General features: G+C 28.5%; 1 long non-coding RNA gene across 1 annotated transcript; it reads right to left on the reverse strand.

Moving 5' to 3' along the window:
- Window positions 1-11,449: 11,449 nt before the first annotated feature.
- On the reverse strand, window positions 11,450-12,349 carry LOC137833081 (uncharacterized). The gene is made up of 2 exons (XR_011084673.2): window positions 12,202-12,349; window positions 11,450-12,006 (listed from the first exon to the last, which is right to left on the reverse strand). It is a non-coding gene; the product is annotated as an uncharacterized LOC137833081 (long non-coding RNA).
- Between the last annotated feature and the right edge of the window lie 11,334 nt (window positions 12,350-23,683).

Genomic DNA, 23,683 nt, shown 5'->3' on the forward strand with positions numbered 1-23,683 from the left:
ACACAATAACGAAACCAAGAACTGCATGACATAAAACAAAAAATAATAGTATACTAAATAAAACAAAGCAAATTTTACAAGGAAGAGGGTATATATATTAATGATTAATTTTGCAGTCGGTTGAGATGAGCTAGTGAACAACAACTTAATGACATAAGAAAACTGGTATACAAACAGTATTACATTCTCACTGTATTTCTTCAAGTTCTTGGTCTTGGGCTTCCAAGTCTGTGGTGTGATGAGGCTGTGGAGTCGTGTGTGTCTTGTTGGTATAGAAAGAGTTTCACATTCTCACTGTATTTCTTCAAGTTCTTGGTCCTGGGCTTCCAAGTCTTTGATGTGATTTGTGTCTTGTTGATCTTTTCGGAGAAAATGAATGATATGATCCTTGAAGAAGAAGCATGCAAAGAGGAAGAAAAAGGCATTTATGATATAGTAGGAGGAAAGCCAGGAGTGAGGAGGTAGGATAACGCAGATGAGGGTTTCAGTAGCAAGAATACCAGAAGCGTGGAGAGTAATTATAGCTGTGATTGAGGGTTGAGGTAGGGAAAGAGCAAGAGCGTGGAAGAACATGGATGTGAGAAAGAAGACGATCTGAAGGTCAGTGATGGGGTAGGGCTTCATAGCAAGTAAGTTAACACAGACGGCTATGAAGGCAGCGTAGCCGGGGTAAGGTTTATGGGTTATGTGTGTCTGCGCTCCCATTTTATGGTGTGAGTTGGAGGGGATGATTGAACTGAAGCTTTATAGAGAGAGTTGTGTAGCTAAAATAATAGTCTCCCTCAGAAAAAACAAGCCATTCTAATTAATTTATAAAAATATGTATGCAAAATTTGACTTAAACAATGAAACATATTAATCTGTGGCTTTTTATTAGCTGTTAGCATTAGAAAAGTGAGTGATACACACTCCTGAATCAACCGTGCAAAACATAACACACTCTTCTAATCTAAATTTAAACTTCTTGCTTCACCTGCCACTACAAGAAAGTGAAATTAGCATGCAATTTCCTTCCTCTGATTATGATTTTTTCTCTGTTCATACATGCCTCTTTGATATTATGTTACCAAACAATATTAACTCAACCTAACCCAACCTCGGTTAAATGAAAATTTAATTTAAAGATAAAAAATAATTAGTCATCACTACATTAACTAAATTTAGAGATAAAAATAATTAATCACTATATTAATTAAATTAGATTATATTTCAGAGATGAAAATTATTTATATTTAAAATGATTTCTATTATATCAATTATTATCTTATCTTATTTGTTTTAGTCCTTATAGTTAAGTGATGGGACAAAAATAATTTAGTGTTAGAGACTAAGATAACCTAAGAGTTACTTTGTATTTAGAGAATTTAGTATGTTATATGCAATATTATTCCTCAAATTTTAGTTTTTATAACTTAATATATATTATAAGAAAATTAGAAATTAATTTTAGAAATATTATTTAGAAAGGAGTGTTACGTGTTGTGTGATGCTTATCTTTCACTGATTTTAATATACATATTCGAAATAAAAAGAAATATGTTGATTGGAATTTTTTTAAATAGAATCAGCCAGTACAAATGGTTAAATAATTTATTTATGAAAACAGTTTAAAGATTTCCAAAATTTAAGATGAATTAGAAAGCCATTTTCATTTTATATCAAATAAAAAAAAAATAAGAAAAGAGAAGAACCGTCCTAAAACTATTGGAAGAAGTTATTAATTCAGTCTATAAGTCAACAATTGAATGTCATCAAATTCTATTTAACAATATTTTCATTTTATTAATATGTAATGTTTTTTCACACATTTTTTTCATTATCCTTACATTTTAAATTAATTATTTTCAAAATCAATATTTTAAATTTATTATTATCTTTTTAGTTATTAATATGATGCAAAGTTAATATAAATTGAAATATTTAGATGACAGGATATAAACACTAGTTAATATTATATATACTAGTTTTGCTGTCAGGTTTTTTTATAAGTTGGTGTAAGAGGGTAAGTTTTTTTTTTTTTATAGTTTATTTTTTTTTTATTTGTATAAAGGTTAAGGTAACTCTAAAGTCTCCCTTTAATTTTTTAATTCTTTGCAAATAAAATAAAATAAATAATATTACATATGCAATAGCCAAATGAATATTAATAGAAAGCATTAATCTAGCTACGTATTTGCCGACACGATGACGTTGAAGATGACGGTAGTTTATAATGGGTCCCAATAAGCTCTATTTCCTTTAAAAGTTGTATATAATACTGCATGTATAGTTAGGTGTTTTTTTTTTATATTCCAGACAAAAAGTATAAAAGCTTTTATTTTAAGTAATATATATATATATATATATATATACATAAATAAATATGTTTAAAAAAATATAAAAAAAATTAATTATTATATTAACTAAATTAGATAGTTATTATATACTTTTAAATTTCAAAATGACATCTATGTTTGCTGTTGTTTATATTCATACCATTAATTTTATATTTTTTTAGTTTATATACATATATTTATCTATTATAATAAAAAATGAAAAGGTTAAAATAAATTTTTTTATAAATTTTTTATTAAAAGAATTAATATATTTATTAGTTTTTTCATAATAACCTTTAACTACACTTGAAATGGAATGGAATAAAACGAATTATTTTATAATAATAAATATTATTTAATAGTGTTACAAGATTTTTGTTTAGGGATCGTTATAGAGGAAAAAGTATCTTATAGTATATTTCATTTTATTGAGCCTAACGAAAACATTTGCACTTGGAATAAGGAATTTACGTATTGTTTTATTAAATCAAATCCAACTCAACTTGTTTTTGTCAAGTTGAAATGAGTTGGATGAATATTAGATGATACATCTATAATAGTTTAATGTGTAGAAAATATTTTATATTATTTAATATTCTTTTATCGAAGGTTTTTACGTTGTGTTTTCAATAATTATAATGAAAGAGGCATTTAGTAAATATAAAGAATATATTAGATGAAAGTGCATGAAAGGAAGAAAGTAAAGTTTGGTGAACAAATAGCTTCTGAGTCAAACACAAATATCATATATAAATAAATAAATAGTATTTTTTATTAAGGAAAGTTGGAAAGTTGTAGAATAAATTAAATATTATTATTAATTAATGATAAACTCTTTTGTTAATTTTTTGTGATGCTTTCGCACGTAGATAGGTACACACTCAAACCTCAGAAAAATGTCACATCAGTTACAATTAATCCGACTTGACTTATTTATTTGGAAGTTTCAAATAGAGGGATGAAGTTTTCTGGAAGTTTTTATGGAAGTTTGAAAACCAAAAATGATAAAACCCAAAAAAATACATTTCATTTGAGAACCTATTATAATAATATATTTTATTATTTTAAATTAAAAAATAAAATAAATATAATTAAAATATTAATTTATTAAGTTCTCAGATAACTATAATTACTATTTGGAAACCTCTTGCTTTTTGCCTTCAAATAGTGTGTCAAAATTAAAGGTAAGAATGAGAGAGAAACGTGTACCTTTTTTATATTACTTTACTAAATTAAAAAGATTTGAACTATATTTACTATATTATTAATAAATTTTTTTCTATAATTTATTTTATATATTATTTGATAATTTATATATTATTTTAATTGATAGTGTATATAGTATAAGAAATAATTTTAATAAAAAAATAAAATAAAATGATTTTTGGTAATGTATTTGAAAATATAATTAAAACTTATTTTTGAATATTATTTTCATATCATATGTACATAATATAAGTGTATTATTGTTAGTTGTTTTTACTTTTAAATAGTTAGTTATTATGGGTCGAAGATATTATCTGCAAGTAATGAATGTAAAATGGAAAACTTCATTAAATTAGATTTGATATATCTAAAGAAGATAATTGATATTATAAATATTCCAGAAATTTCTAATTAGTTTCTATATTTCAATATATCACATATCTTAGAAGTGAATTAACAATTTAAAATAATGATTTTTTGTGTTATCATGTAATTATATGTCTTATTTGTAATTTTTTATTCTGTTTCAAAATTAAATTGGTATTTTAGTTAAACTTAATTATTCTTTTAATGTGATTTGCCATGTACTTTTTCAACAAAAACAAACATTGCCTCTAATAGAACTATGTAAAATATTGCAAATAATCATTAGTCAAAATTATTGCATTAGTTGATGATAATCATCTGACTTTATACCAATTAATTTCACGTGACTTTAGATTAATTAATTTGATGAGACTTTAAAACAAAATAATTTCACGTGAGTTTAAACTAATTAATTTTAGGAGACTTACTAATTAATTTCAAATCTAACATAGACTTTTAACATTTGAAAAGAGTACTTTTGTCTCACACTTTTACACACTGTCAAAAGTTTTATTTTTCTTGTTTAGTATAGAAAGGTTAATTTCAAATCCGTAAAATAGAAGAAAAACATAAATTTGAGAGTCATTTTCATTAAAAATTACATTTTCATTATTCAAATCATACTTAACACAACAAAGTCAGAGAAAACGGAGTTCTACAGGTTATAAGTCTTCTGTTCAACGTCCTAGTGAACAACCCATGACCAGAAGCGCTTAAAAATCCAAGTTTGATGTGTTTAGATTATTGATTTAAGATTTACAGGAAAATTAGAATTATAATGATATAAAAATAGAATCTTCATTCTTTTAAGTCGATAATATTATGAATGGTCCAACAATATTCGATAACGGATGATACGATAGCTCCAATAAATACTTATTAAAATAAGTTTTAAATAACTATGATATCATACTAAAAAATAAATTTTTTAAATTTAAAATAATATTATAAAACCAGTTAATTAAGTGAGTTTTACAAAACTTATATACTTATATATAATAAAATATTTTTATCTATAATCTTCAATTTCAAAACTCTGTTATTAGACAGTGAAGTAATAATATACTGTTTTAATAATTGAAAAAGAGTATATGATCGAGTAATGATAAAAAGCAAATGGTTGGAGAATATAGTGATCTGCATGGTGGCGCCTTCAAAATCACGAGGCTTTCATTGTGGGTCCTTCTTGTGCCGCCGCCATTTGCCGTGGGCATGTGTTGAAAATTAGAAACAGATATAAGAAAGGAACGAAAGAAGACACGTTCCCTTAAGCAAGGAAAAAGACAGTGATGGTGTTGAGGCTGGTGGGGCAGATTCAAACACGCAAGAAGAGGTAAAGCAAAAATTTTGTCATTGAATGCAAGATTTTTCGTTGCCTTTGACTGGAAAAAAAGCTCCTGAGAGAATAATGCCTGCAATTTGGTTTCTTCCAAATAGTTGACTGTGGAAGAAGAAATCTTGGAGCATATCTGTTATCCGAGGAGACAATCCCACATCTAAAGAAAAAATAACCAACGAAGAATCTTACGGGATATTCATACGTAATTGGCTAAATTTATTTATTTATAACATGAGTAATTAACTTAATTCTATAAATAATAACAATAATACATTATTATTTTTAGCTAAATCATTTTTCTTTTTCTTTTTCCTTTTAACTTTTTTTTCTATCACTCCCTCAATTTCCCTAATTATACAAAAAAAAAAATAGTTTAACTTTTTTTTCAAGACTTTATCCCTAAGAAAACCTTAACTTCTGATATGTCCAAGTCAAACTCAAGTCAGAGAAGGTTTGAAAATTGTTTTTGATGAAAATATGGCTGGTTATACTTTGTTAAGCTTAAAGATTAAATAGTGACGCTTACGAAAACAAACTTTTCAGTAATTTTGTGCCAGTGGTATAAATAAAAATTTATGGTGTTTAATAAAAAACATAGCTAGAAAGCTGAGAATAAATATATTTTTTCACAGAAAATTGTATTTCCATTTTTCAAATAATTCTTGCGTAGACGTATGAGACAGACGAAACAGAGTCCACAGAATTCCAAAATCATTCGAATGATAAAGTTATTTGAGTACAAATAAATAAGAAATAAAATTAATGTGTTAATGATTAATTGGGTTTATTAAAACTCGAAAATTTTGACTCTAATACCTTCTTGGTACAGGAATACTATTTTCTTGGAAATAAAACATATAAAAAAAAATTATATTACAGATATAAAAAACATGGTTCATCTATTGAAATGTGTAACGAATAATTGTAAGAATCGAAAGATACGTTGCCGTGCAGCTATGAAAGAGAAATACGGAGGGCAACACCAACATTTAAAATATTTAATTGACACTTGTATTTGTTAAAAACAACATGGACAACATGACAACAGAGAGAAACATGTGAGTTAAAAGTGAAGAAAATTCAACACTTAGAAATTACTTTCAATTAAAAGCATATATCATTTCTCTGGATAAAGTATAATGTATTTTTTTTTTATCAACAAAGAATAAATAAATTAAGAGGGATATTTCAGGATGTCCCAACCCTTATACAATACCCATACATTACATGTGGTAAACCACATGTAATTCAAGGCTTCCAAATCATAGAAAGTTGTTCATTTCAGCAAATCTCTACTCACATGGGGTTCACCCCAATTACAAAAAACCTACATTAATAAGATGGTACTAAACTCATCCAGCTTGAAGGCATAAACTCACGAATGAAAAACCTGCATTGTTCGGCTGAACTCCTGGTATTTTCCATCCCAAAACAGAGGATTTAATCCTTATTGTTACCACACTCCTGCATCACCTAGGACTTGTGTATAGCTCCAACTTGTTATGCGTCTTCTCCTCTCCCATATGCGCTCATCACCCTAGTCCATACACCGCTTTATAGCTTCAAAAGGTTACCACTGTAACCAGTATGAGAGCTTTTCCATCCAAGAGCACCCCTGCATAAAGAACAGAGAACAAGTTCTCCAATGTTACCTTATTTTTAAAGAGAAAGAAACTCCTTAGCCACACCCCCCACTCTCACGCTATCTCTACTCCCCGTGAGAGCATCTCACTCCATATACATCTACCATACCTCCTTCCTTCTTCACACCGATTATCCACCTTCCGCCCCTTTTATTTAAATGCATGACATTGGATTTAAAATCCAGTCCACTAAAAAGTAGGTGAAAGAATTTGATTTATGTTTTAACCATAGTCATGATTTGATTTGGGCCTTTTGGAATATCTCCTCTGCATCTACTACACCATGCTTAAACACCACCTCGTTCCTTTGGTCCCATATGCTCCTCACAATTGCTGGCCAAACTCCTTTTCAAACCAAATTTTTTTTTTAGTTAACCTGGAATAAGTGGAAACTCTCAAAATTGGTCTTTATATCATTATGTTGGGCAAGCACTATACCAAACCATCTGTAACACAACGACCAAACGCACAGAGTATGTTTGCATTCCATGAAGAGATGTTGACTGAACTCAGCTGTGGTCTGACATAGAGCACATAAGGTATTATTCAAGATCACCCCTTTCCTACTCAACCTCTCTCTAGTTGGTAGATTGTCCGTCAAAGCCCTCCATGTTAGCCTTCCAAAGAAGTTTAAACACGTCTAGATGTGGCCCTCTTCCTTGGTTAGCCAAGCATGCATAAGCGGAATTCACTGAAAAACACCTTTCATCTTCACTTCCCCACGTATGGCCATCCTTCTCTTCTCGACGCAGCCTAGTCATAGATAGGAAGGTTAGCATCTCTTCTACCAGCTTGGTAGTCATAGATAGCTTGGTTAGCATCCCTAAAGGATAATGTATCTAAAATGAGTTAGTAAAATGTTCAACCAAATAACTATTTTAGGCGAATATACTTGACTAATGCGTTTTTGTAGGAGATTAGTGTAATTCACTTAGTTTATTATTGATATAGGCAAAAAAAATTATCACGGGTTTGGATAAATTATATCTCATTAACACAGTTTTATTATGAAGAAATTATGTTAGAAATACACAACTTCATTTAATATAGAAGTCGTGTTACTCATGAACGACTTTAGTTGAAATCGTATAACACATATGAGTGTTTTGGACGATTATGATTAATTTTTAAATTAAAGCTTAAGTAAATTCGTGTAAACATGACACAACTTCAGTGTAAAAATAATATAATTGAAGTCGTGACATTCATGCATGATTTCAATTGTATTATTTTTACACTAAAATCGTGTCAGTCATGCACAACTTCAGTTTGATAAGTGAAAAAAGAATAAAACCTGAAAATTGAAGTGGTAGGGTTTAATGATGATTGTTAACAAAAAAAAAATATAAGAGTTTAACGAGCGATGTTAATAGTGTGGTAGTTGGGGTTTAGATGTGAGGGTTTTAATGTCGGGACTTGGACATAATATTTGACCAGTGTATGCAGGTCAATACTCTTCATTTCTGAGTTCACCAAATAGTCTTTCGTAAACATGAAAGACTTGTTGCAATGTGTACACAAGTGAGATGTACCTAGCAAAATCGTGGTGAGCATATTTGCATGCAACAAGCACATGGGAGCATGATAAGTGTAGTTTTTGGAATTTCCCACAGTCACACCATAATTCGTCCAAGCGAACTGCAAATTGGCCTAATGGTCATACTTCTCTTGGATTTTGTCTATCTTCTACCAAAAATCTGGTGTTCCTCCTATCAAAGGAGAGCCATGTATGAGTGTTTGTCTTTGAATGCTTTTACTTGAAATTAATATGATTACATCATCAATAATAATAAAAATAAATATTAATTTATGTTTATAGATTCAACTTTTATGTTGTTGTAGGGTTTAATTTTTTATTTTCTTCATTCTTACAAAAAAAATAAACTAAACATTTTTAATTTATTACTATTTTAATTTTATTTTGTAAAAAACCATTTCTTTATTCATTAATAATTATTTTAAACATTAAAAATATTTATTTATTTAATGCATTCAAAATTAAAATTATTAATTTATTATTTTTTTTACTTTTAAAATGATGCTAGATAAAAAAATAAAAACAAAGAATGCTAGATGATAAAATAAAAGTGTAAATAATATTATATGAGAATTAAGTTTTTTTTCCTCAAGTGGAAAATGAATGATATGATCATATGATACTTGAAGAAGAAGCATGTCGCCATTAGGATTTGTTAAAATAACATGTTAAATATACTTTATTGGCAATTCTTCTTTACACATATAAATCATAGTATAATACAAAATTAAAACTATATGCATTCAAGTTCTTTAAATAATATCTTATGGACAAAAAATTTAATCATTATTTAACAAAATAATATAAAATTTATTATTCATGTCAAAAACCTGAAATGATGAAAATGGTTATGGATGGGTTTTTTTCTGCTCTCACTCTGGAATAAACTTTTTTTCTTTTGAAAGTTCCATTCTGGAAAACAATTTCCCATCTTGGACACTTTATTTTTTAATGTGTTTTTTTAGTAATGGATTTTCAATTTTGAAATTCATTCTCAAAATCCAATTTCTGATTACACCCTCGCTACCATGGAAAATGCGTCTTGAAATAAAATAAAACGGGTAATTCGGGATTTCAAAAAGTAATGAGGTGCAGGAAGAAGAATGAGTGGTGTCAGAAGAAATACCGGATGTTTTAAAGGAACACATCAACAATGGACTGGACTTTCTTTAGCAACTAAGACTAATTAACCAAAAAAAAAAATTATAATAATTATAATATAAATTATATCAATAATAATAATAATATAAATTATATTAATATTAATAATTATATTAATAATAATAATTATATTAATAATAATAATATAAATTATATTAATATTAATAATTATATTAATAATAATAATATAAATTATATTAATAATATAATAAAATTTGTCTGGTGTAGTGGTTAAAGTTTCTTTGGTCACTTAAGGAACTTGGTTTTAAATCTCATCCGGTGCAATTTTTATTCTCGCGTTTTTCTGCGATCTCATAAGTCACTGAACCTACCTTTCTCAAGATTTGACAGGATCCAACAAACTTAGGAGATAAGTTCCTCCATTCTTTAGGTGTTTCTTCCACTTTGAAATGTATTACGTTTATTCTTGCCTTGTGGTGTGTTTGTGATTTGTTCCCATTCTTGACAATGTGTGCCTATGAATGATTTGTTCATTTTTTCTTCCACACTTTTTTAACCACTTTCACTTGCAATTTTGTCTTCTTTTTTTTTCTACTTATCGTTCCATTCCTTTCTTGTTTCTGCTACCCTATTGTATTCGGGTTTGTTAACATTGATTTTCCGAAACCCAAACCAAATTGTTTTCAGCTTTTTCTCCAGCTCCCTAATGTTCTGAACACCCAAGAATCTAACAAATTTGAATCTGCTTTTTAGTGTTCAATCTCCTGCATATCAAAACATCATTCACCATTCCCCATCTTTGAAAAACCTTCTACATGTTTGTTTCCTTGAAATCAAATGGAAATTTTGAGAAGAAGAAAGATGTCTCCCCTGAATGATCCATTTGTATTCAAATTACTTGGTTCGTGATGAGAAATAAGAGAGAAAAAAATGATCTTCACTATAACTTGAAATATAAACAACAAACTATCACTTTCACATTTGGACAATAAAACTTTATAGTTTTAACTCAAAATCCTTTTACTCTCTAAATTTACCAAACACGAATATTAGTTCAAATTGTAAATATAAATATGTTCAACCTTAAACATGATTTATCCAAATGTTTATTTAATGATGTAAAGGCTAGACCAAGTTAGAATAAACTTTTTTAATAAGCTATAAATAAATTTATTCATTTTGTTTACTACAAATCATTCTTTACAATGATATTTTATATAAATTACAATGCTATAAATTATTTTAAATATTTAATTTAAATGATCTTATAGAACATATAATATTTTTATTAAGAAAACTTTTTTTGATTTCAAGAAAGTTAAAATCTAATTTTTCTTATGTAATAAAATTTTGAAATATGTAACTAAAAAGCATTATTATATATGTTATTTATTAAAACATAAATCAAACCTAAAGCAAACATTCTCAATTTCTGATTTTTTTAAAAAATAAAAAAATATGTGTTGTGACAAACACCTGAAATTTTAAAAAAAAAATACAAATTTTGGAATCTTTCTGTCCATGTTCCTAGGTAGGACACTCCCTCACAGTGTCAGGCACATGAATATGTGTTATTGACCAATAATTATAATTATGCCCAGACAAAACTCAACTTAATCCAATGTTTATTATAATAAATTATTTTTAATATTTAAATAAATTCTTTTAAAAATCTTCACCATATAACGAATTAGGTTACAAACATAAATATAAAAACATAATTGATTATGGAATTAATAATACATTTTCTGTTTTTATATTTTGTAAAAAGAAATAAAAGATTTGTTCATTGTATGAGATTTTACTTATTTCCTTCTCCACTGCTTATGTTCTATAGAGGAAGTAGTTCTGCTTTCCAAACGGATCGTGTTCCATACACTTCGCAGATCTATTTCACCTTGTTTCGTTGGCAACACAACAATTTCGTTAGATCTATTTTTTCAATTAGTGAAGAATTAACCGTATACAAGATATTGTTCGACTCTAAACGTCTGAGACTATGCAGAATTGTGGATATCAGGATCTGAATTGAAAATAGAAACTGCTTGATTCTCAGAAATTGGACAGTGGGGCTTACACCCGAGGATTGACTCACCAATTACTCCAATCCTTCTAGCTCCAAGTCCATCAATTTCTTCCCTACTTCACCTAAAAAGTCTTGGGTGTTGATCCTTAGGTGTGTGGATTTCATCTTTAATCCCCAATCTTCCAACACCAGCACCAACCTGCTAGTTCTTCCAACAGCACCCAGCAAAGGCTTTGTTCCAAAGGCTCTAAAAAGACTAGGCAGCATACGCACTGAGCTAATTGTGCATACGTCACATCAGCCATTAGATCTGTGAACGACTCAGATGGTAGTGTTGTAGGAGAAGACACATACACCAGATCTGTATGAACCGGATCCACCTATTGAAGATATCGTTCACGAATTCTTTATGTTGCTCGAGAGTTTCACAGATCAAGTTTCCCTAATCACATCTTCCATGAAACAACAATTTGATAGAAGGTAAGAACAAAAGAGAGGAACAGTGTTCACAGTATCGATTGAATTGAAAAACATAACTAACCAAAACAACCTATGTAACCAACAACGAACCCTAACACTACTTTACATTGATTCATTTGAAAAAAAAAGAAAAAAAACTCTATAATAAGTGTTCACAGTGCTATTACCAAGAAAACCACCTCTGGTCAAAGAGTTCACCGGGGATCTCATCGGAAATTTGATAGCGGCTGCGATTAACTAAGGGAAGAAGAAAGAGGAAGATCCATATTGGATCCTAGCCAGAGAGAGTTGTTGACTTGTTCTAATAATTTTTTTTGGGAAATCGCATGAAACATGTAAATTCGTTACTTCAGAGATTCAGGTGAGTGGGGACCACCTTTCGGCTGTAAGTGATAACTGATCCTCGCCGCTAAATTTATCAATCAAATGTTTAAATTAAATTAGTTATCGGCTCAGATCTCTCTCTCTTCTTCTTTTTTCTTAATTGGAGGAAAAAGAAAAAACATAAAATATGATTGGGTTACACAAAATCCCTTAATAGTGTGTTAAAAGTAAAACCTAACTATATAGTGGATTGAAAGTGAGAATAGTACACAATAACGAAACCAAGAACTGCATGACATAATACAAAAAAGAATTGTATGCTAAATAAAACAAAGCAAATTTTACAAGGAAGAGGGTATATATATTAATGATTAATTTTGCAGTCGGTTGAGATGAGCTAGTGAACAACAACTTAATGACATAAGAAAACTGGTATGCAAACAGTTTCACATTCTCACTGTATTTCTTCAAGTTCTTGGTCTTGGGCTTCCAAGTCTGTGGTGTGATGAGGCTGTGGAGTGGTGTCTTGTTGGTATAGAAAGAGTTTCACATTCTCACTGTATTTCTTCAAGTTCTTGGTCCTGGGCTTCCAAGTCTTTGATGTGATTTGTGTCTTGTTGATCTTTTCGGAGAAAACGAATGATATGATCCTTGAAGAAGAAGCATGCAAAGAGGAAGAAAAAGGCATTTATGATATAATAGGAGGAAAGCCAGGAGCTAGGAGGTAGGATAACGCAGATGAGGGTTTCAGAAGCAAGAATACCAGAAGCGTGGAGAGTAATTATAGCTGTGATTGAGGGTTGAGGTAGGGAAAGAGCAAGAGCGTGGAAGAACATGGATGTGAGAAAGAAGACGATCTGAAGGTCAGTGATGGGGTAGGGCTTCACGGCAAGTAAGTTAACACAGACGGCTATGAAGGCAGCGTAGCCGGCGTAAGGTTTATGGGTTATGTGTGTTTGCGCTCCCATATTGAAGTGTGAGTTGGAGGGGAGAATTGAATTGAAGCTTTATAGAGTGGTGTACCTACCGATTATAGAGTGGTGTACCTACCTGCCCAAAGTTCGAAAAAGAGCAGATAAAATAATAGTCTCCCGCAGAAAAAACCAGGCATTCTAATTTATAAAAATATGTATGCAAAATTTGACTTAAACCGTAAAACATATGAATCTGTCTGTTAGCATTAGAAAAGTGAGTGATCCACACTCCTGAATCAGCCCGTGCAAGCCATAACACACTCTTCTAATCTAAATCTAAACTTCTTGCTTGACCTGTCACTACAAGAAAATTAAATTAGCATGCAATTTCCTTCTTCTGATTATCATTTTTTCTTCACACTCTGTTCATACGTGCCTCTTTGATATTATGTTACCAACAATATTAACTCAACCTAACGCAACCTCGCGATTATATATACATAAATAACAACTAAGTCTAGAGAAAAAATAATAATTAATTACTATGTTATTAAATATTAATTAAATTTAGAGAAAAAAAAGAATTTTTTTTTATTGTCCTACTATATTTACAAAACTTTTCGCCTCAATAATGACAATATGTTCAAACACTAAGTTAAAGAATCATCTTCATAATGATGATAGGATGGATTGAGATAACTAGTTCTAAGGACCTTTAATATTATAAAATCAGTAATTTTCTTTTTCTCAGTTTTTAAAATTTACTTTAAAATCTAATTAAGTTGAATAAATTGAAGTAATGAAAAAAAATCAATTATTATCTTATCTTATTTATTTTAAGGTTTAGGGTTTAAAATTTCAACATCACTAAATTATTAATATCACTTAATTATATTCCCTAAATTATTAATATCACTTAATTAATTATCTTATAATTAAGTGATGGGACAAAAATAATTTAGTGTTAGAGATTAAGATAACTTAAGAGTTACTTTGTATTGAGATTTAGTATGTTAATTATATGCAACATTATTCCTCAAAATTTAGTTTCTATAATTTAGTCTAAACTTAAGTATTATTTATTTTTAAACAGTTTAAAAGATTTACTCATATGAACTAAAATATTTATTTTCTAAAATATTGAAGATTTTTAATTTGTTTTTAAAAATAGATAGTGTCTCCTTCATTTTAGGACATGGAAATTTGAACACAATTTTAACAATTAATAATTAACCACAACACACAATATACACTACTAAAAAATTATTAAATAAACTAATTTTAGAGAAAAAATTAATTATTATATTAACTAAATTAAATAATATTTTAGAGATTAATTTTTTTTATATCTACTGTGATGGAATAGCAATCATAATTTAATTCGAAAAAAGTAAATTGTTTAGGTGTAGTTTTAGATTCATTAAAAAGGATGATAACTTAAATACCACTACAAGAAATAATTATGGTTGAGTATCCAAAAGATCGACGAAAAGAGTAAAAGAGAGACTATACATGGAACTAGTGTGGACTTAACGTCCCAATAGAAATGAAAGTTAATCTTACGGTGGCTATGCATTAGAGAAGGCCTCCAATAAGAAACAAATTTACAAGATAGTGTTGACTAAGCCTACATAAAGAAAAATATATTATTTAACTATAACGTAGGTTTGAAGGACACTAAAATGGATATAAAATTAAATAATTATTAGAAAATGGACTTTAAGCCTAACTAAACCTCATAAAATTGACTTATAAGGTGAGGTTTTCATTCACTTATTCCCTCTGAAATGTCTTAATCTCTAGTCGATGTGAGATCTCCAATACACCCCCTCACGTCGAGCCTACCAACTCGTGCGTGAGACTATATATTATGGGTGGTCCGATAATCGACCGATAGCGGGTGACCTGATAAGCCCAAAAAACAATCTTTAGGATAGACTCGAAATGACTATGATATCATTTTAAGAAGTGGACTTTAAGCCTAACTCAACCTCATAAAACTAGCTTATAAGGTGAGGTTTACACCCACTTATATACTATGAAATGTCATAATCTCTAGTCGATGTGAGATCTCCAATAATAATTAAAGTTAGCGTCGCCATTGGGGACACTACGTGGGAAAGCAAATGTGAGTAAATTGTCGTCATTGGTAGGGATGACAAAGTGGGACGGGCTATGCGGGCCGACCCACAACCCGCTTAGAGAAAACATGGGTCGGGTTGCCTATTCCAACCCACTGATCTGCTCAGGCCTGCCACACATGACCCACAACTCGCACGGGCTAAGTGAGGGCAGAACGAGCTGGCCCACATGACCTGCATAACTTAAAAATGTAGAAATTTTTTTCTACACCCCCATATTTTCTTAATATAGTCTCATATTTCACATTCCAAATTTTTTAATAACATCTTATTACGCATGTCCTGTGAGAATAATATTTGATACCATTTACCTAATGCATCTAAATAAATAAAAAATTAAATTTATTCAAAATTTCTATTTAAAAAATAATTTTTATTAATTTAAAAAAAAATAATTCTTATGCGGGTTGGCCTACGGGCCAATCCTTATGCGAGGCGGGCTAGAGAAATCAACCCGCATATTCTATGCGGGGCGGGCTAAGTGTGGGGCGACTAGCTCGCATTGCCATCCCTAGCCATTGGGGACACTACCTGGGAAATAAATGAGTAAAATGCACTTAAGGATAGCGAAATAACCACGAAGAAGACGTAGGATTTTTGGGAGGAATTTCAGGATAATGAGTTTGAAAGAGTGAGACAAAAATCAGAAATTGAAAGTGTGGGAAAATGAAAATGTGAGACAAAAATGTTTTAATATTTTTTTTCTCATTAAATAACTTAGCGTGAATAAACCTCCACGCCACTTCAGTGTCGCCTAGACCTATATTAAATGTAATAAAATATTAAATAATAACTTGCATCCACTTTGTATCTCCATTCTATCATTTTGCAACTTATTTTTTTATTACATCTACTTTGTATCCCAATTCTAGACGCTAACTTATTATTATTATTTTAATAATTTTTAACTTACATACACTTTGTGTCTCCATTCTAAACTCAATATTATTCTGTCATTTAATTTTTTTTATTGCATCTACTTTGTGTCCCCATTTTAGACGCTAACTTATTATTACTATTTTAATAATTTTTAGTGTGTTAAAGATTTCCATTGTGGACACGATCACTACAAGAAAATCATGAAATAGAAACCAATTTGTAGAAACCAAAATAATTAGTTGCAATAGTAACTAAATTAGAGACCATTTTATAAACTAAAAAGAAATTTGGTTTCTAAATTAGTTTCTATTATTGTTAAATAGTTTTTAAATTGGTATCTAATTAGCAACCAAGGTTTTTGCTACCAAATTTAGAAACTAAATAATTGGTAGTTAAAACCTTAGTTGCTAATTAGATACCAATTTAGAAACTATTTAACAATAATAGAAAATAATAGAAACTAATTTAGAAACCAATTTTTTTTTAGTTTCTAAAATGGTCTCTATTTTAGTTCCTATTGTAACTAATTATTTTGGTCTCTAAAAATTGGTTTCTATTTCATGATTTTCTTGTAGTGGATATTTGATATTTATTTATTTTTGTCTAACTTGAGTAAACTTCACCCATGCTAGTGACTTCTATTTTATAGCCCCCGTTTTTTGTTGACAGCTAAAATGGATTTTTCTTGTAGTGTATGTTGGTACATACATGGTAAGAAAGCCATATTGTAACATCCAAACTTATAAAATAATATTATATATATATATATATATATTAAATCACATTAATATAAACATGACTTAAATATTTTAAGTTTTGATTTTAAGCAACACCAATAACACATGTAAGATGAACTCTAAAGAGTAGACAAATTAAAGATTTTGTCTTACATGCTTCATCTTGTGAAACTTAAAGGACAAATGAATCAAAATTTTGTTTGACATTTGTTTGATGAAACTTGAAGGATAAACGAACCAAAACTCCGCTCAACGAATTTTAAAAGACAAATGAAATAAAAGTTTCATCTAACGCTTGTTCCGAGGAACTTTAAAGGATAACTGAAAACAAGGATTTATTTGAAGCTTGTCTCACGAACTCTAAAGGATAGATAAATTTGAGACTTTGTCTAATGCGGTTCTCTCACGAATTTTGGTGGACAAATGAGCCCAAGACTTTGTCTAACATGCTTATCTCATGAACCTTAAAGGGCAAACAAGACTACATCTGACATGCTTTTTTTAACAAACTTTTGATAACGGATGAAGTCAAGACTTCTTCTAACAAATTTACTCAAGGCTTCGTTTGATAAATTGGATAATTTCTTAACGTGTGTCTAATGAACTAAAGTTGTCATAAACCCTGTGTTAAAATGATAAGATGAATAAAAATATGTTTATATATCATTAGATCATATAAAGGTCTAAAGGAAACTATGTAAGGGTCTAGACCAATTAAATTGGTATAAGATCATATATGATCTCAACAAATTATTTAGCAAGGTTGTCAACCATAAACTCAGACTCAATCTTTTTCTCACACAAAATCCATTCAATCACATAAGGACAAAGAAAAAAAAATATGTTTACCTTTAGCATGAAAAATTTAATGCAAAGGATAAGGATAAGCTTGATTATATCTTTCTTCTTCTCACATTACATGATTATGTTTTTACAAATTATCTAGAGAACTTATCCTTTCATCACATGTACATATATCTTACAAACTATCCATCAAAACTTTCATTTCGTTTGAAATCAAATAACAAAATCAAAGTTTAAATTGAAAAATCATGATAAACCTTGCTATAAAAAAGGATGTGGGATGTCGAGTCTCTCAATATAAAGAAATAAAGAGAAAAGTGGGTTAAGGACAAATCCTAAAAATCATTCGAGTTACAAGAGATTAGACTTAATCTTCAAATATTTATGTATGAGAAGAAATTGATTATCATTTCATATATATATATATATATATATATATATATATTTATAATTATCTAATTATCTTTGTCAGTGAGATGTCTTTATCCTTATTATTTTAATTTATTTTATAATTATTTTTATCTCAATAAGGTATTTCCAATCTTATCTTATTTATTTTATTATTAAAAAAATACGGAGCATTATTTGAATTATATGAGTTTAAATTATATGTAGTTGGAGATTTAAGCCTGTGAAATTAAATGAGTAAGATTTGAATGAAATAATCTTGTATTTGTTGGTAAAGCTTATTTATTCTAACTACACATTGTAAAATTAATTTAAACTCTTAAAACAATAAATCATATATAATATATATATTATTATTAAAAAATTATTAAATAGAAACTAACAAATCATATATGATATATATATCACTACTAAAAAAAATTATTAAATATAAACTAATTTTAAAGATAAAAAATAATTAGTTACTATATTGACTAAATTAGATACTATTTTATTATTAAAAAAAATATTTTTAAATTATTTTTTATTATTAATAAATATAATTAATTACCAATTTTTTTTTTATTTTCTTGTAGTATATATATATATATATATATATATATATATATATATATATATATATATATATATATATATATATATGAATAACAAAAGAGTAGCCGTCTAAAACCATTGGAAGAAGTTATGAATTCAAATTCTATTAGTGAACAGTTGAATGTCATCAAATTCTATTTAACATTATTTTCATTTTATTAATATGTAATTTTTTTTAACACATTTTTTTATCATCCTTACGTTTTAAATTAATTATTTTAAAAATCAATATTTTAAATTTTATCATTATCCTTTTTTGTTATTAATATGATGATATAAAGTGAAATATTTAGATGACGGGATAGAAACAGTAGTTAATATTATATATAATAGCCAAATGAAGAATGAAGATTAGTATAAAGCATTATTATAGTTATGTATGGCCGTCATAAATGGAATTATAAGTGCACGGCGAAGATGACGGTGGCTTACGATGCCTCCCAAGCTCTATTTCCTTTAAAAGTTGTATATAATACTGCATGTACTCACGTGTTTTTCTTTATATTCCAGATAAAAATTATAAAAGCTTTTATTTTAAATAATATATATACATTAATAAATATGTTTAAGACAATCTACTTTAAAAAATTATTAAATAAAAATTAATTTTAAAAAAGAATTATTATGTTAATTAAATTAGATACTTATTTATTATTAATATATTTTTAAATTTTAAAATAACAATTATTTGCTTTTAGTTTTATATTCTTATCATCTACTATTTATTTACTTTATATTCTGCGACACGTATTCAACGTCCAAGATCAACTATAAAAATAATTGTATTTTGTAAGTATTATTATTAATTAATGATAAACTCTTTTCTTACTTCTTTTTTTGATGATCATGACGTAGATAGACTCAACCCTCAGAAAAATGTCACATCAGTTACCATTAATCCAACTTGACTTATTTATTTGAAGTTTCAAATAGAAGGAAGGGAGGAAGTTTTATGGAAGTTTGAAAACCAAAAATGATACTTTGAAACGAAAAAGAAACATTTCATTTGAGAACCTATTATAATAGTATAATGATATATTTTATTATTTTAAATTTTTAAAAAAATATTATAAAAATTTATATGTCCATTTCTCTAATTATGTCCTTTCCTGTACATTAATATTTATTCTATACTTTTATTCAATATCTGATTTAATTTTTGAAAAAAAATTACTTCTACTAAAATAGATGATGCACTTATATTAATCTCAGTTGAATTTTATCTACTCCCAAACATTCTTTAAAATATATATTGCTCCAAATTCAATTTTTGACAAAACAAAATAAAATTTACACCAATTTTTCCTAATTAAAAAAAAAGCATCCCAAAAGAAAAACTGCACCTCAATTAAATAAAAAAAATTCCAATTTGAAGCCCAGTATTCCGAAGCCCAATAAAAAAAAAATAGAACTCTAATAACGTAAATCACAACCCTAATTCCACATCACCCAACGGCACCACCAAGACCACCGTCGACCTGCAATCTGCAACCACCGTACGAATCGCAACCTGCAATCACCGCACCACCGCGCGCGATGTGTATTCCATTTAATTTTTCCCATTCAAAACGTATATGTGGAAGTAATGAATTTAAAATCAACACTTCATTATATTTAAAAAAGATAATTGATATTATAAATACTAAAGAAATTTCTAATTAGTTTCCATATTTCAATAATGAGTGAATTAACAATTTAAAACAATGATTATTGCGTTATCATGTTATATGTCTTATTTGTAATTTATTATTCTGTTTCAAAATAATATTGGTATTTTAGTTAAAATTATATATTAAGCTTTTATTTTAGTGTGTTTTGCTATGTCCATATTCAATATAAACAAACATTAATTACCTCTAATAGAACTATGTAATATATTGCAAATAATCACTAGTCAAAATGATTGCATAATCATGTGACTTGACTTTAAACCAAAGACTTTTTAACATTTGAGAGGAGTACTTTTCTCACACATTTTATACACTGACAAAAGTTTTACTTTTCCTTTTTTTAAGTATAAAAAGGTTAATTTCAAAAGACAATTCCTATTTACATTCCGCGGATGATATAAACTCCCTAAAATAGAAGAAAAACATAAATTTGACAGTCATTTTCAGCATTCGGATCATACTTAACACAAAGTCAGAGAAAACGGAGCCACAAGTTCTAAGTGTCCTAGTGGAAAACCCAGAGATGCGATTACAAATCCAAGTTACGCGCAATTATGTGTTCAATCGCGATTAAATTATTGATTTAAGATTTACTAGGAAACTATAATGACAATGAAATGGAAATAGAATCTTGATTCTTCCGAACGTTGTTTCAAGCTCTGTTATTCGACAGTGAAGTAATGATAAAAAGCAAATGGTTGGAGAATATAGTGATCTGCATGGTGGCGCCTTCAAACTCAGGAGGCTTTCATTGTGGGTCCTTCTTGTGCCGCCGCCATTTGCTGATAATGGAAACAGATAAAGGAAACACGCTTCGTGTGGTTTCAGGATTGTGGGACAGATTCAAACACGCAAGAAGAGGTCAAGCAAAATTTTGGTCATTCAATGCAAGATGTTTCAGTTGCCTTTTCACTGAAAACAAAAAAACTCCTGTGAGAATGCCTGCAGTTTGGTTTCTTCCAAATTCCACAAAAGAGCAATATTTGACTGTGGAAGAAGAAATCTTGGGGGAGACAATCCCACATCTGAAGAAAAAATAACCAAGAATCTTACGGGATATTCATACATAATTGTTTAAATTAATTTATTTATAACATGAGTAATTAACTTAATTCTTTAAATATTAACAATAAACATTTTTAGCTAAATCATTTTTCTTTTTCTTTTTCTTTTTAACTATTTTTTCTATCACTCCCTCAATTTCCCTGATTATACAAAAAAAAATATGTTTAACTTTTTGTTTTCAAGACTTTATCCCTAAGAAAACCTTAACTTCTCAGATGTGCAAGTCAAAATCAGGTCAAAGAGAAGGTTTAGAAAATTGTTTTTGATGAAGTAATGAACATGGACGGTTATGACCTTATTAGGCTTAAAAATTAGAGACGCTCACGAAAACAAACTTTTCAGTAATTTTATGTCAGTAGTATAAATAAAAATGTATGAATATAGCTAGAAAAAGAATAAATATATTTTTTCACAGAAAATTGTATTTCCATTTTTCAACTAATTCTTGTCTAGACATATGAGACAGACGAAACGGAGTCCCAAAATTCCAAAAATCATTCGAATGATAAAGTTATTTGAGTACAAATAAATACGAAATAAAATTAATGTGTTAATGATCAATTGGGTTTATCAAAAATCGAAAAATTTGATTCTAATACCTTCTTGGTACAGGAATAAAAACATATACCCAGGAATATAATTTTCTTGGAAATAAAACATATAAAAAAAATCAGTTACAGATATAAAAAACATGGTTCATCTATTGAAATGTGTAACGAATAATTGTAAGGATCGAAAGATATGTTGTCGTGGAGCTATGAAAGAGAATTACGGAGGGCAACACCAACATTTAAAATATTTAATTGACACTTGTATTTGTTAAAAACAACATGGACAACATGACAACGGAGAGAAACATGTGAGTTAAAAGTGAAGAAAATTCAACACTTGGAATTTTCTTTCAATTAAAAGCACGTACCATTTCTTTTGGATAAAGGATAATGTATCTAAAATTAGTAAGTAAAAGGTTCAACCAAATAACTATTCTAAGCAAATATACTTGACTATTACGTTTTTTTGGAGATTAATGTAATTCACTTCGTTTATTATTGACATATAGGCAAAATAAAATATCACGTGTTTGGATAAAATATATCTCATTAACACAATTTTATTATAAAAAAAAATTATGTCAGAAATACACAACTTTATTTAATATAGAAATCGTGTTATTTATGAACAACTTTAGTTGAAACCATATAATACATAAGTTGTGAGTGACTTGGACGATTATGATTAATTTTAAATTAAAGCTTAAGTAAATTTGCGTCAACATGACATAATTTTAGTGTAAAAATAATACAATTGAAGTTGTGCATTACACGACTTTAATTGTATTATTTTTACACTAAAATTGTGTCAGTCATGTACGACTTCAGTTTGGTAAGTGAAAAAAAGAATAAAACCTGAAAACTGAGGTGGTAGGGTTTAATGAGGAGTGTTAACAAAAAAAATCTAAGGGTTTAACGGGCAATGTTAATAGTACTGTGGTGGTTGGGGTTTAGATGTGAGGGATTCAGTTTTAGGGCCACAGTTAGTGTTATGCTATACGGTAAATATGTAATGTTTAGGGTTAGAGTTGATGTTAAGGGTTTAGGGTTTGTAATTCACATAGTATAGTGCACAATAATTATATGTATAAGTAAAAAGAATTGAAAATTTTAGATGCGTAATAATGCGTTAATTATAATTATTTAGAGATTACGATATTAACTACTTTGATAATGACATGAATGAGTTCAATGACATGTAAGTATGCTAAAGAATACAAGAAATCGAAAGTTATTTATCATAATACAAAAGATTGTTTACAAATGACAACATGTTATTCTTTATACATACAATTGTTGCTATTGTGCCCTTCATTTCTACACTAAAAGCATTTTTTTTTGTTTGTTCTGATCCGACTCATCCATTATGTTATGAATGCATCTAGATGTTGGTCTTTCAGATTCTATGTCTGATATGAAGATCTTCAATAAAATTCATTCTAAACCATTAGGACCCCTTAGAGGTTCTAACCAAGGAGCACACAAATCCCAAAAACACATAGTTTCTCTTAAAAAATAACTCAATGTAAGCATACTAGTAATTTTCATTATGCACTTGATGA

This window comes from Phaseolus vulgaris, chromosome 6, assembly GCF_051622355.1.
Source record: "Phaseolus vulgaris cultivar YP4 chromosome 6, ASM5162235v1, whole genome shotgun sequence".
Lineage (NCBI taxonomy): Eukaryota > Viridiplantae > Streptophyta > Magnoliopsida > Fabales > Fabaceae > Phaseolus > Phaseolus vulgaris.